The 12,344-nt window shown below is 38.4% G+C and overlaps 1 long non-coding RNA gene across 5 annotated transcripts in view; it reads right to left on the reverse strand.

The window, feature by feature from the left end:
• The window catches only part of LOC114055851, a 60,691-nt gene that overhangs the window by 3,577 nt on the left and 44,770 nt on the right, over positions 1-12,344 (reverse strand). The window lies entirely within an intron of this gene.

The following is a 12,344-nucleotide window of genomic DNA, read 5'->3' on the forward strand; positions in this document are numbered from 1 at the left end:
CTGCCCTGCTTATTGCCCCACCTTTCCCTTTCTTCCTGCTCTCTCCCCCACATAGAAATGCTAGATGGAATATGAATGATAGCTGTCAACCAGATACAAGTCTGGCTTGCAGGCTACTTTAACCAGCTGTCTTAGAACTTTTACCAAATCCTACTGCCTGTACAGAAGGGAGTTTTCTTGGGAACAAATACTTTGGTGAATACACAGATCTCGAGCCTGGGGCTCTTGTAGTTTTAGATACTTTTTCTAATGATGCATTAGAATGATCTATCCAGATTGTATCCTGGTTAGCATAGTATGTTAACATATTTATGAGACGTATTCTGTACAGTTTACAGAATCATTTTTCTTTTGATGACATTTAATTCTTATGGAAAGGTAGAATTCAGATTTTTTTCAAGACAAATATTCATTTGTATAAAAGGAAGACAACAGAACAGGGTTAATACTGATACTGGAAAGTTATCTCGTCGATACAGTTGTTGGCTACTTTCACCTCCTGCTTGCCCTCTCCCACAGTCTGTCAACAGATTTCCAGCTATACTCTCGGGGACAGGAAGAAATGCAATGTGTGGATGTATTTTTTTTAAATTGTCTCGCAAAAGTGAATTCCAGTGGCAGCATCTAAAAGTGGCACTAGCACACTTGGGATCAGATTCTCAGCTAGTGTAAACTGACACAGCTCCATTGACGTCAGTGGCATCTGCGTTTACACCAGCTGACACCTGGATGCTCATCTGGAAAAAAAGTGAGGTAGAATGATGAGTTATCAGTTCTTATATTTTCTATTTTTTGTGTTGTGTTCATCTTTTTTATTAAACCTTTCTAAAATGACAAATTTTCGTGTAGTATTGACATTTTACTTGCAATAAATTAGCAGTAATACTAAATCTCTGAATATTGACACTGCTGTGCTTCCACCAAAAGGAATTAAATCCAGCTGACTGTAGTTATTAGAAATTCAATTTGTTCTTGTGTGACATTCAGTTATATGCTGAAAGTAAAAAATCTGTGCAGCTATCAAGAGGAAGTCCTTTCTCTGACAAAATGAAAAGTGTTTGTTTCTTCTGTGGTCTTAAAAAGTGCAAGAAGAGAATGAAATAACTGTCACTGTAATCTAAGACTCTCACTGTATTCTACAGACACTAACTGCAGTTGTTTCTGTAGTGTGTTGGAGTATATCATCAGCTCCTAATTACTGATGCAGTAAATCTAAGGTTAGTGTTTTCCAAGAAATCCAACTAGACAATCACCGTGTTTTCATGTTGTCTTAAACCTATGGAAATATCTTTGTTAACCTCTGCTGGGGAAAAAAAAAAAAAAAAGGTTTAGGGAGTATTTCACCATTTACTGGAGTACACCCATCTCTGGGGAAAAGTAGCAGCTGCATAATATCTTGCAGGCATGCCAGCCTGAGACAGGAGGAAAAACTGTGATTGCCTTGTTTAAATTCTGCATTCTACAAGGCTGCTTATTTTATATTATGATATGAAGAAAGCTATGCAGAATCATCCTGATTCTTGCTCATAGAATAAGAGGGTGAAAAAAATATCTCGACCCACCAAAAAAACCCACTTTGAGGCGAAATAATATCCTCAGGACTGTTTTTTAAATTAAATCAAAACTTGTTTGACATGTATAGCCATCACAGAGCAATCTGAATTCACTGAGTCCCATCAGAGTTCTGCTGGCCTAGACACAGTGACATCTATAAATATGCTACTTCACATGTTTGTAGCCTTTGACTAAGTTTTGCTGTCCAAAAATTAACTGTGCTCTTGAAATTGAACCCATCAGCTAATATTACATGTCTACAACACTGGCTATGAGGTGGGATGCTGATTAGCCAAGCTAATTTAGGAACAGAACAAATGTGAGGAGCAGCAATGATGTTAGTTCAATCAAATATTTGATTGCACTTCCAGAAATAATTTAATTGCAGAGCCCAAAACTGTACTTTGCCCATTAGAATTTTACCTGATTAGTATTGTGTTAAATGTTGATAGTAAAGAGCCTTCCAACCCCAAATTTAATGTAAAAATACCCAAGGCAATATTGGCTTTTTGCATAGTGCTTTAGATTTATTGTGCTTCAATCAATATAAATTGTTACTCTTATTTAACAAATCATAGTTGTGCTCATGTTCTAAACAGACTTTTATATCTGACCTATTGAGCCTGAATGCAATTTATTACTTCATGTTGTTAGTCCTTTGTGAAACTGTAAGAGCTTTTCCAACCCATGGGATTGAGATCCTGGCTCTATAAGCTTTACTTTTTATTTAAAGCCAAGAAATTGGTAAATAAATTCTAATACTGCCTGTATTTTCCCAGCCTTTTGGATCCCAGTTCCCCACTCTTTGTTACTGGAACATATTACTATTTATGGAAGATACACACATACTTCAGTGTCCATAAATCATATGCAAACATCTGTTCTTTAGATCGGTAGATGGAGTGTGGTAACTGCTTCTTACACTAATATCCATGAAGTAATGCTCACCTACTGATGTTATGCTCAAACTTCAATATTTTAGCAAATATTTCAGTAATTTAACTTTCCAGGCAATGTAAGTCAAGACAGTAGAAATTGCGAGCACAGTCTGGCATAGAGTTCCGTGTGGCCTGTACCTGAAAAATGTCAAGTGCAAGTTGTAAGATAGAGGGGGGAAACATTAATAGCAACATGATCAATGTGACTAAAACAGAAGAGGTTCTGTAAGTGATTCTCTCCACTCATTACTGCCTTTGAAGGGAATTTCTTTCCCTCCCTCTTCCTGTGATAGCTTTAAACAGGCATCCTTTTCCTATTTGATGAATCTGGATGATGTGTAGTGTTCTACATTTTTGTCTTAGTGGTCTGATCTGTTTCCCATGTGATTCTGCAGAGAAGATTCCAAGGCCAATAATTGTGAAGCTGCACTCTGAGAACACATGGTATCTGTGGAAACCAAGACTGTGTACAAGTTAAAATATGAGAGGAGGGAAAGGCAGTGTTGTATGGTAGGATGGGCACTGGATGGTGGATAAGTTTTCTTATTTTGTCTTCAATCTCAGTGCTAGTATTTTTATATAAAATGTTTTCAGCTGTAAAGGGAAGAATCTTCAGGATGTGTCCTGTTTAGCATTTATGTCAAACCTTTATTTAGTTGTGATATGTACTGTGGATTCACTGGTTAATTTGCAATATCTTTGTATTCCTTTGATGGGAATGGAGACTTGATACTTGGGGGCTACAGTTATGAATGTCAGCACAGAAACTGAATTTTCATAGGAAGAAAGTATGTATAAATATGGAGAGTAAAAATTTCTATATTTCTAAAAGTTATTGAGTCCTTTTTTAATCAACTGTAAGACAATAGATTGTAGTTGTCTACCTGCAGAAAATGGACCGATTGATTTTTAAGTTGCCTACAAATCCTCTTGGTTTAAAAAAACCCAAACTGATTCAGAATGAATTTGGAGCACCACTTTGGGATTTCTGGTGTATTTCAGTACTGCTTGCATGTTGTCTTTTAGGTTCTTCACAATGATTATATGAAACTGATAAATTCAGAAAAACACTCTTGGGGGCTTTTAAAATCTTCTGTTTAATTTGTGCTCTTGATTTTTTTTTTTTTTTTTTTAACCAGAAGGTGCTGAGTGCAGGTTTGCTTAAGAGATCCTCCATGTGTCCATATCTCGCTGCCAGAGCAGAGTGCAAGAGCAAATGGCTTTAATATCCCATCCCCCCTCTTGGTTCTGCGTTGCCATAGGAACGGTCTGCGAGAATTACCAAATTCAAATAATTATGGTCCTGCAGCACAAAGTTTCTTTTGATCAAGAGCAAGTCATTTGAACCCTGATGTTTAGTGGGTAATACAGCCTCATAAAAGCTTAGTGATGGCTGATATCTCATAGTGCTTTGAACATGTGAAGTGCTATATAAACAATATAGGGCTATTGCACACAACTCGAGCTATTAGCATCTGAGGCATAGTGCCCCAGGCCCTTGGAGGGAAAGTCACATCTTCCCTGGAAAAGAGGCACCTTTTTGAGTCCTATCTGCTTCCAGGTTAGGTATCAGGAGCTCTCTAGGTAGCAGATAGACAGGAAAAAGCATGTTTTTTCAAATACCGTGTTTATTACGCTTCACTGGATACTCACCAAAGGCAGGCAGCATTCAGTGAGAAAATGTGAGGATGGTAAATGATTGCCTGCTTGCATTATTTCCTTTCCTGTAATTGCATTTTGGCATTCCTGTATTTTGCAAAATATCTGTATGCAAATCTATTTTTTGCTAATATACTTTGTGTTTTTCATGCATAATTTGAAACAGATGAGAGGTTATGCTTCTTTTTTTTTCCTAAAAATATCACCATACCTCACAGAATTTAGACCACAAATGCAATTCAAGAGTATGTCGAACACTCCATGAGTGTCTGTGTGTAAATGGTGGTGAAATCTTGTTCTTAAGACAGCTATGCAAGCTAAGAAAATGCTTGTAAGAGGGGCACTTTCTAAACAGCTGATGTAGCATCTGTCAATTAGAGCTGAAGGTAGTGCTTAGATAAGAACAAAGTTTTCACAGGATTGATGTAATTGCCTGATTTGCCCTGTTTTTACTCTTTCACACATTTTGTATGCTCTGATAAATAAGAGCTACTGCTTAGGACCCACAAGAAGTGCCTCTCTTGCAATCACCACAATATGAAGTCTGGGGTAGGAGAAAGGCTCATGGCTATCTCCAGGGAGAAGAGGAAATTCCTTGAAATCTTTTTATGCCCGTCATTGCTCCAGTTTAAAAGCAAAACAGTTCTTGGTCCAGGGTTGGCAAAACATTCTTTTTGCCTTTTGATGGCGTAACGTCCTTTCAACAGCAGAGACTATTTTAAAGAATTGCATTTTTTCTCCTTGCTTGTTGTGTGGTTTTCTAATGTCTTGAGCTAAGCTTTTAGGCATGTTAAATGATGTAAACAAGTTTTGGATTTTTGTTACTGTTATCTAGGAACAGCCATTCAAAACAAATATGCTATTGACACAACTCTAAAAAGCTCTGAACACAGAATAAGCTCAGACTTTGAAGGACTGGGCACACAGTTTAAATATTTAGCATAGCAAAACCCATTGCAGTACAATTGCTTGTACAGGATCCAGTGGTTTTCAGCACAAATGCAGAGCATAATCCCATGTATTCAGGGAGCAAATGCCTAGTTTTCTGTTTTCTGGCAGCTTTTTTTTTTTTTTTTAATCAAGATAAACACATACACAAAAACTACTTATTTTCTGCTCTGGTAAAGGTATTTTTCAGTAATAACTATTCTTCTAAAGAAAAATAATCCACAATAAATAGATAAAACATCACCAGATCTGTTCTAAAGGCCTTATCTTTATTATTGAAAAATAGTGCACCCTTTAATGGTTCATAATCTGCCTGTTTTTGTGTCTTCCTCTACATCCTCCTCCTTGTCCTTGTTGAGCTCAGCTGCCCTTTGAAAAGCTTTGTGCTCCAGTGACCACTTTAAACTTTCTATTGACAAAATAAAGCTGGACTCCTTATTATTTTTCCAACAGAAGGTGCAAGTTGAAAGTGGTCATTGGCCCAAAAACCTATGGTGATAGCAAAGATGATTTTACTGGCAAGGGGGAGTGATGTCTGGTCGTCTTTTCTTCTGTCCTTCAATCCCCTTCTCCTGCTCCTTTCTTATAAAGCTCTTGCTTCCTCCAACGTCCCAGAGTCCCAAGTAAACTGCAGTTCCTACATCTCTTCCTGAAGTTTCCTCTTTCCAGCCCCCCAGCAGCAAGATTTGCCTTCTTACAGCTGTTTGCTGCAGTAACAAAGTAAAGGCCAGTAAATCATATTTGGGACCTCAAATGAAACTGGCTTGTGAATGCAAATTCTGTCTCTTTAAACCATGAGAAGGCTGACTGGGAGATTGGTAACGAAGTAGATGAGTGAATGGGCTGAGAGGAGGCATGTATAGCCAAATAGCATGTTTATGTGTAGTTTAAAAATACATGCAAACCCATGCAGACACTGTTTAATGTGACAGAAGAAAGGGAAATGACTGTTCTGGAGATTTAAGCAGATCAGTACACCTGTAGCCTCAAACACAGTCAAAATGCATTTTTACACCACAGTGTCTTGCTTTTCTTCAGTACCCAGTACATGTAAACACCCAACCTGTAATGAATAAATTGGTTTTGGAGTAATTGGAAGACATTTTATGAAATTATCACCTTCTCTAAAAATTTCCAGGTCTGCTATTGCCATCTCAGAAACCACTCCTAACTAAAAAATCATAATCTGAACTATCATAGGTGAGGTTGGCTATTCTGAGAAGTTTTGTTTTTCAATACCTCCATGGATTTATACAGCCTTTCTTGTTTTGATACCTACCTCTTGTTAAAGGTAATCAGGGAGCTTGAGATGCACAGATTAAATTTTCTGTGCTGCTCAGTTGTTCTATTTGTATTTTTATTTAGAAAAAGCTGGATGAAATTCCATTTGGTGGGAAGGCTTCATTCTTTAAGTCCTATGGCAACGCTATAGTCCAAACACCCAGTGCAGAAACATTATGCTGGCTCTTAGCAAATAGAGTGAGTTTCGTTCTTATGGAATATGACCCAGATGCTAAAAAGCTATAGCTGAAAGTGCCAGGTTAAAAGCATAAGTCAGCTGGGTACATAAATATTACATGGCTATATCTTTAATGGGCTCCTGTCGCAGACTTGCTTTGTTTAAAGATTTCCATAACCCTGCTGATTTATTGCATCTTTTCTAGAAGTATGCTGCTAGCAGGAAACTCAGTTGAAGCACTTTCAATCATGTTGGAGGATCGTTATACTTTCACTTGAATAACTAATTAGTTGCAAGAAATTAACCACTGCTGTTTAGCACAAAAACTCTTCCAAGAAGGGCTTTCATTTTTGTTGTGGAAAATGACCTCAGGCACTTGAGTAGGTGGGGCAGAAAGGAGAAATAATGATCCTGCTGTCTTTTAATTTAACTTTTGTTTTCAATTCAGCCCAATAACTAGCAGGCAGCATAGCTGTCTGAATAGGGCACCGCACTTGGACTTTGGATAAATGTGTTCTTATCTTCCTGGTCCCATGGATCTGATGGTTGACCTCATCCCTTTGTCTGAGAGGGGTTTAAGGTTCCAAATAGTGTCACTGAAGGCTGTGGGGGGTGGAATATGAGGCTGAGGAAGAAATACATTAGTGAATAGAATGGAAGAATATTATATGACCAAAGAAAGATATAACCAGTCTCTTATGTCTCTGGAACCTAATTTTCTTGTTGTGAAATGGAACTCATTTAATTGGCATGTGAGGGTCTTGTATTGAGGTTCTTGCATAAGAGCTCAGTATTTTTATCATATGGAGTTCACAGCACTGCTAATATAATCTAAAACACAGTAAGATGAGGGAGGAGAACAAACAGATGAAATACTTAATGATTTGCCCCACTTCTGGGGCAAAAAAATGGAAGGAATTTGAAGCAAAATAGTTACTGAGATCTAGATTCTTCTCTAGTATATAAAATCCCTTTAACAAGTCAATAAGAGTGATAAGTCCTAGACACCTTTCCCTCTGGAACTGCCATTTTGCACCCGTTATTAGAGAAATACACATTTACAATAGATTTCTAAATTATAAACCAACAGCATCATGATGCACATACAAGTTGATTATCTCCTCTCAGTCTTCTCTCTCTGCTGCACAGTCAGTGAATTCCTCAGGTATTTGGAAAAAAGAGAAGTATTTGCCAGTAATGTGAGGGCAAAGGGGAGTGGAGGGGAAGCTTATTGGTATTTTTTTTGCTCTCCTCTTCCTTTTCTGTAACCACACTTGCAAGATTAGAAAGTTGTCTTCAATATGTGTATCTGAGATGTGATACAGAAATGCTGGGAATTATTCAGTGCAAAAAGGGAGTGGGCTACTCATGACAAACTCCTCCTGAATATCAAATATAAAGGTTCCTATAATGCTTTTAGCACTTTTTCTCTCTCCTCTGTTCTTTGCCTTCTTTCCAATACTTGTTCTCAAGCACCTATTTTGAGTACCTGAATGGTGGGATCAGAATCTCATTCAGCTCTTAATGATTATTTTGGATTACCTGTAGCATGTGTCTTTGTAATGTGTTTATGTGAATATTTTCAATTTTATGACTAAGTTTGCAACTTATTTTATTGGTACATGAGAATGCAGGGGACAGGAAGGTCACATCTGCCTGCTTTTTGATAGGGGGGTTAGCACATGTGCATGCCAGGAAACCTAACTTCATGTGGAAGAAAACAGCAGAGCTCCTCTCTAGAAATACCCCATGCACAATGCAATAACACCTTGAGTCAAAATCACAGGGGCATTTTTCCTATGAAGCTGTGGGGCAGATGATTTCAGATTGGTGATGCTGCCTTTAAAACACGTGGGCACAAAGGCAGCCAAGAGCTTGTGTGAGTGTGTGTGTGCAAGTCTCCCTGCTTTGAGATAGCTGTGCCTAACAGCCCATCAGGCAAAAGGAAGTGGAGAGAAGGACTTAGTGCAAGTTCTTTACTGCTTTCAAGAAAATTACCTACCAGGCTTTTTAAACAACTTATATTACCCTGAAATTGCATGCAGAGCATTTCAAAAGGACCAACGGATTTTAAAAATTCCCTTCTCTTGTCAGAGGAATTTCTGGTAAAAATTCCAGTGCTTTCTTTTCTGCATCCATAAAGATTGAAATCTAAGTGCAAGAATGTCACAGAAATGTGTTAAATTCATTGCAATGTATCTTTGAGGTGAACACTTTAGTTCTAGAACTGGTGGCTCATCCAAGCTATGTAAACACTCACACTTTGTATTAATTACAACTGAATAACATGTAGCTGAATATAAAACCATAATAAACATCCAAGTTCTTTGTTGTTGACAGATGTCTCAGTTTTCCTTTCCCCCTTTTGGACATGTTCTCTGCTTTGCTCCCATTGCCTGATTTTGCTTTGCTTGCTCTTCCATTTTGATCTGTAACTGTTCAATGAGCATAAAGTGTCTGCAAATGACAGGTGCTGACTTTGAGAGTAGTTTCAAACTTCAGTTTGGACTTCTGCCTGTGGTTCAGGTTGGGTTCATTTGAGTTCTTACTCAGATTTAAATCTTGGAATTCCTTCCAACTTGGATACTCCAAATCATGCCACACCAAATACTGAGTTGCTAATGTTCAGACATCACCTGTCCCTACATCATGGAAAATATATGTTCCTTCACAGTCTCGTATAATCAAAAGCAGAGGAAAATGTGGAGTGTAAAAAAACTTTCCTATTTAAGGAGAAGAGAATGTAAAGCTCTTCTTTAGAGGAAAGCCTTGGAAATACATTAAACCAATCTGGCAGCTACGTCTCCCTTGGATTTACACTTCAGTTATTAGATGATATCACTAAACGCAAAGCTGATCAGGAGTGAATCTACAGCAGAATAACCCGAGACCTCTTTACTGAGAAACTGCCTGTTCAGATTGAATACGTTAAGTCAAGACCCTGAGGGAGAGAAATATTACTTTAAGTGGATTATAGGAAAAAGCGTATAACTGTGTTCCGTTCTTTCCATGAGGAGACTCCTATGTATGACTTGTGTGTAAATGTAGCTTATTTTCTATTTCAGCAGCTGTGAATGTGTGTAGCTGAAAAGACAAAGTGAGAGAGTGGTTTGGGTTGGTCATGCGTTTGAGAATCCTTGCTTTTATTGGGCCCATGCCGAGTAAACCGAATGTGAAAGGATTAGCTCTCAAAGCACATTACAAGTGATATCAGGCACGTGGAAAGAAAGTTTCACTGTGGGAATTGGAACAAGGTTCCGAATTGGAGAGATTGTGCTTGCTTGTCTGGTATAGTCCAGAAAAGATTTTCTTCTCCTCTTTCTCTGCCGTTTCCTCCTCTACTGAGGAAATAAACCAACCTGATTTGTCTTCTTTTCTGTTTTCCCAAAGTGTAAGTCTGTGAACACGTCTATATGCTGACAAGTAAATATGTTTCTGCAGAATTTTACAGTGCACAGCATTAAAAGGTGATACATCTCATCAATTAATGAATTTTGACGTTCAACAATGAATCATAGCTATGTTTCTCAAATGGTCAGCAGTTTTCCAAACAGAGATGATAGCAAGTTTCTAGAGCTCAAAACCCCTTATAAGAGTAGTGAATGAGTATAATCAGGTACAAAGACTCGTGGGAATTTTATAATTCTTGAGTGAAATTAGGAGTAGTTTTATTGGTCAAAACAAATCTGTGCTCTTCAGATTATACCACATCTCATGAAAATGAACAATTAATAGTCTTCCTTACATTATGGCTTCTTTGTGTCTAATGCTTTCATGTATTTTATAGATATTTGGCAGAGATGCATAGTCAGAAGCTGAATAATGAACAGTCTGAATTCTCTAGGCTTTGGTATTCTGCCCAGGATTTTTTCCTCACTATCTTTATTAGGGAAAAAAAAAATAAAGTCTTGGGGCTTAGGACCTACTCTTTTTTATTCCTTCTTGTGCTGTCTTGAGCCTTTGTATAGCACTAGTATCAACTATTCAATCAGTGTCTTTGAAAAGCACCTACCAGGCTGCCAGATTCCTGTTGCAGAGGAAGCTAGATGGTGCCAGAAATCAGTCACTCTGTGCTAAATATTGCTGCTGGCTCCAATCCCTGTCTCTCAGAGTCTGTAGAAGTCTAATCTTCTGTTCTTCAGTGAAAAGATGGCAGGATTTAAAAATGCCATCTGAAGTTGCTGTTATGTAACAAATGTCTTGCCATCCTGCATGGTTAAGGAGTTGAACTGGTCTCTGGTCGCAAATGGTGGCAAGGTGTCTTACATTACGTGGAATGCCTTTATTCTCAGCTGCTGTGGTATTTGTCCCTTAGTTCTTTACTTGCCAAAACTTAAGTTTTGCAAATTTAGAAATTCCTCTGTTTCAAACGAAGTGGTTTGCTGCCATTGTCAAGTCTTAGCATCCACGTCCCGCTGCCTTGCACATGCTCAGAGCACCAGCCAGAGCACCACTTACAAAGCGGTTCAGCTGCCCCCAGTTTTCACCACCAGAGGATGCCTTACCAGTGTTGGCATTCTGAGGATTAAAGTGGTGTTATATTAAAACTAAAATCAGAAAAAGGGATGCTGAAGCTAAATGTGCAGACAAATCCACTCGTAATTGTGAATGTATCCTTCATGGCATTTCCCGTTTTTATAGAATTCAGGGACATTTCTAAAAATACTGAGAGCCATTTGATTGTGCATGAAAGAATAGAATTAATTTTTCAATCACACTTAAAATATGCAGATATTTTTTAGTAGGCATTTAAAACAATCATTACAAAATTAGCCTAGTGTAAAACTGATCAAGCTGCATTATTTTTGTTATAATTGTTCCACAGCTGGCGTAGGTGCTTAATTAATGCATAGTACTGAATTTCAGCCTGAATTCTCAAAACACCCCATTCAATGCTTGTCTCACTGGAGGAGCCCAAAGCTGCTGATGACCAAAATACCTGTCAGATGACTTTGCTTTTGCTTAGACCAGGCTGGTGCTGAGTACCCTGTCTGCCCAAGTGCGTCCTGGCCTCACCTCAGTATGTCGTGCACAGCAGACTGAAGGAGCTTCAGTTCCCTTCCCCTCTGCTTTCTGCTCCTATGAGCAGTCATCAGAGCAAATCCTAAACACAAGGGAACACGGTGTCTTGATTACCAAACTGTATCCAGGCGTATTCTCTATTGCCAACTGTGTATTTGGTTGCTCTTTGCAAATTGTGAAAGCTTATTGAGGAAGCATTTAAGAGCATCTCTCAATCACGGTATCTGTTTGTAGCTGGGGGTGGATTTATGTTTAAATCCCAGGTTTTCTCTGTCCTGGGTGGTCAAGCTGTTCCCTGAAAGGGAAGCAGTACAAGTGCCTACTCCTTTGTCAGTTGGGAGATAAGCGTTTTCGGTGCCAAATTCCAGGAGACAGTTCCTGGCCATTTCACTGTAAGACCAGCAGTATTAAATCCAAAGTTTCAAGCATGCAGTTCTAGGCGTGTGACTCATTATTCCCCCATATAATTTAGGAGGACTATCTTTAACCTGCAGACTTCTGAGAGTCTTTTTATGTGTTCTTTAGACAGCTATATATATTGCTTAGATATAAATCTCTATGGATATTTTGGGTATAGATGCTTCAAAGATAACTGCAGCATTTATTATTTCTGTAAGTTCAGTCCTTTGGTGGCTCGAACCTATTTTCAGGGCTCTTCCCCTCCAATTAAGAAGTGGATGTAATGATTGTGGGTTATGGTTGACTCTTGTCCTCAGCTAAGAGGTTAATGTATTCTTTGCTGGATGTTTCTGCTTTCTTCATAG

The sequence above is a fragment of the Empidonax traillii genome, unplaced genomic scaffold (genome assembly GCF_003031625.1).
Source record: "Empidonax traillii isolate 1590-97213 ecotype Southwest subspecies unplaced genomic scaffold, ASM303162v1 scaffold69:size3087049, whole genome shotgun sequence".
Taxonomy (NCBI): Eukaryota; Metazoa; Chordata; class Aves; order Passeriformes; family Tyrannidae; genus Empidonax; species Empidonax traillii.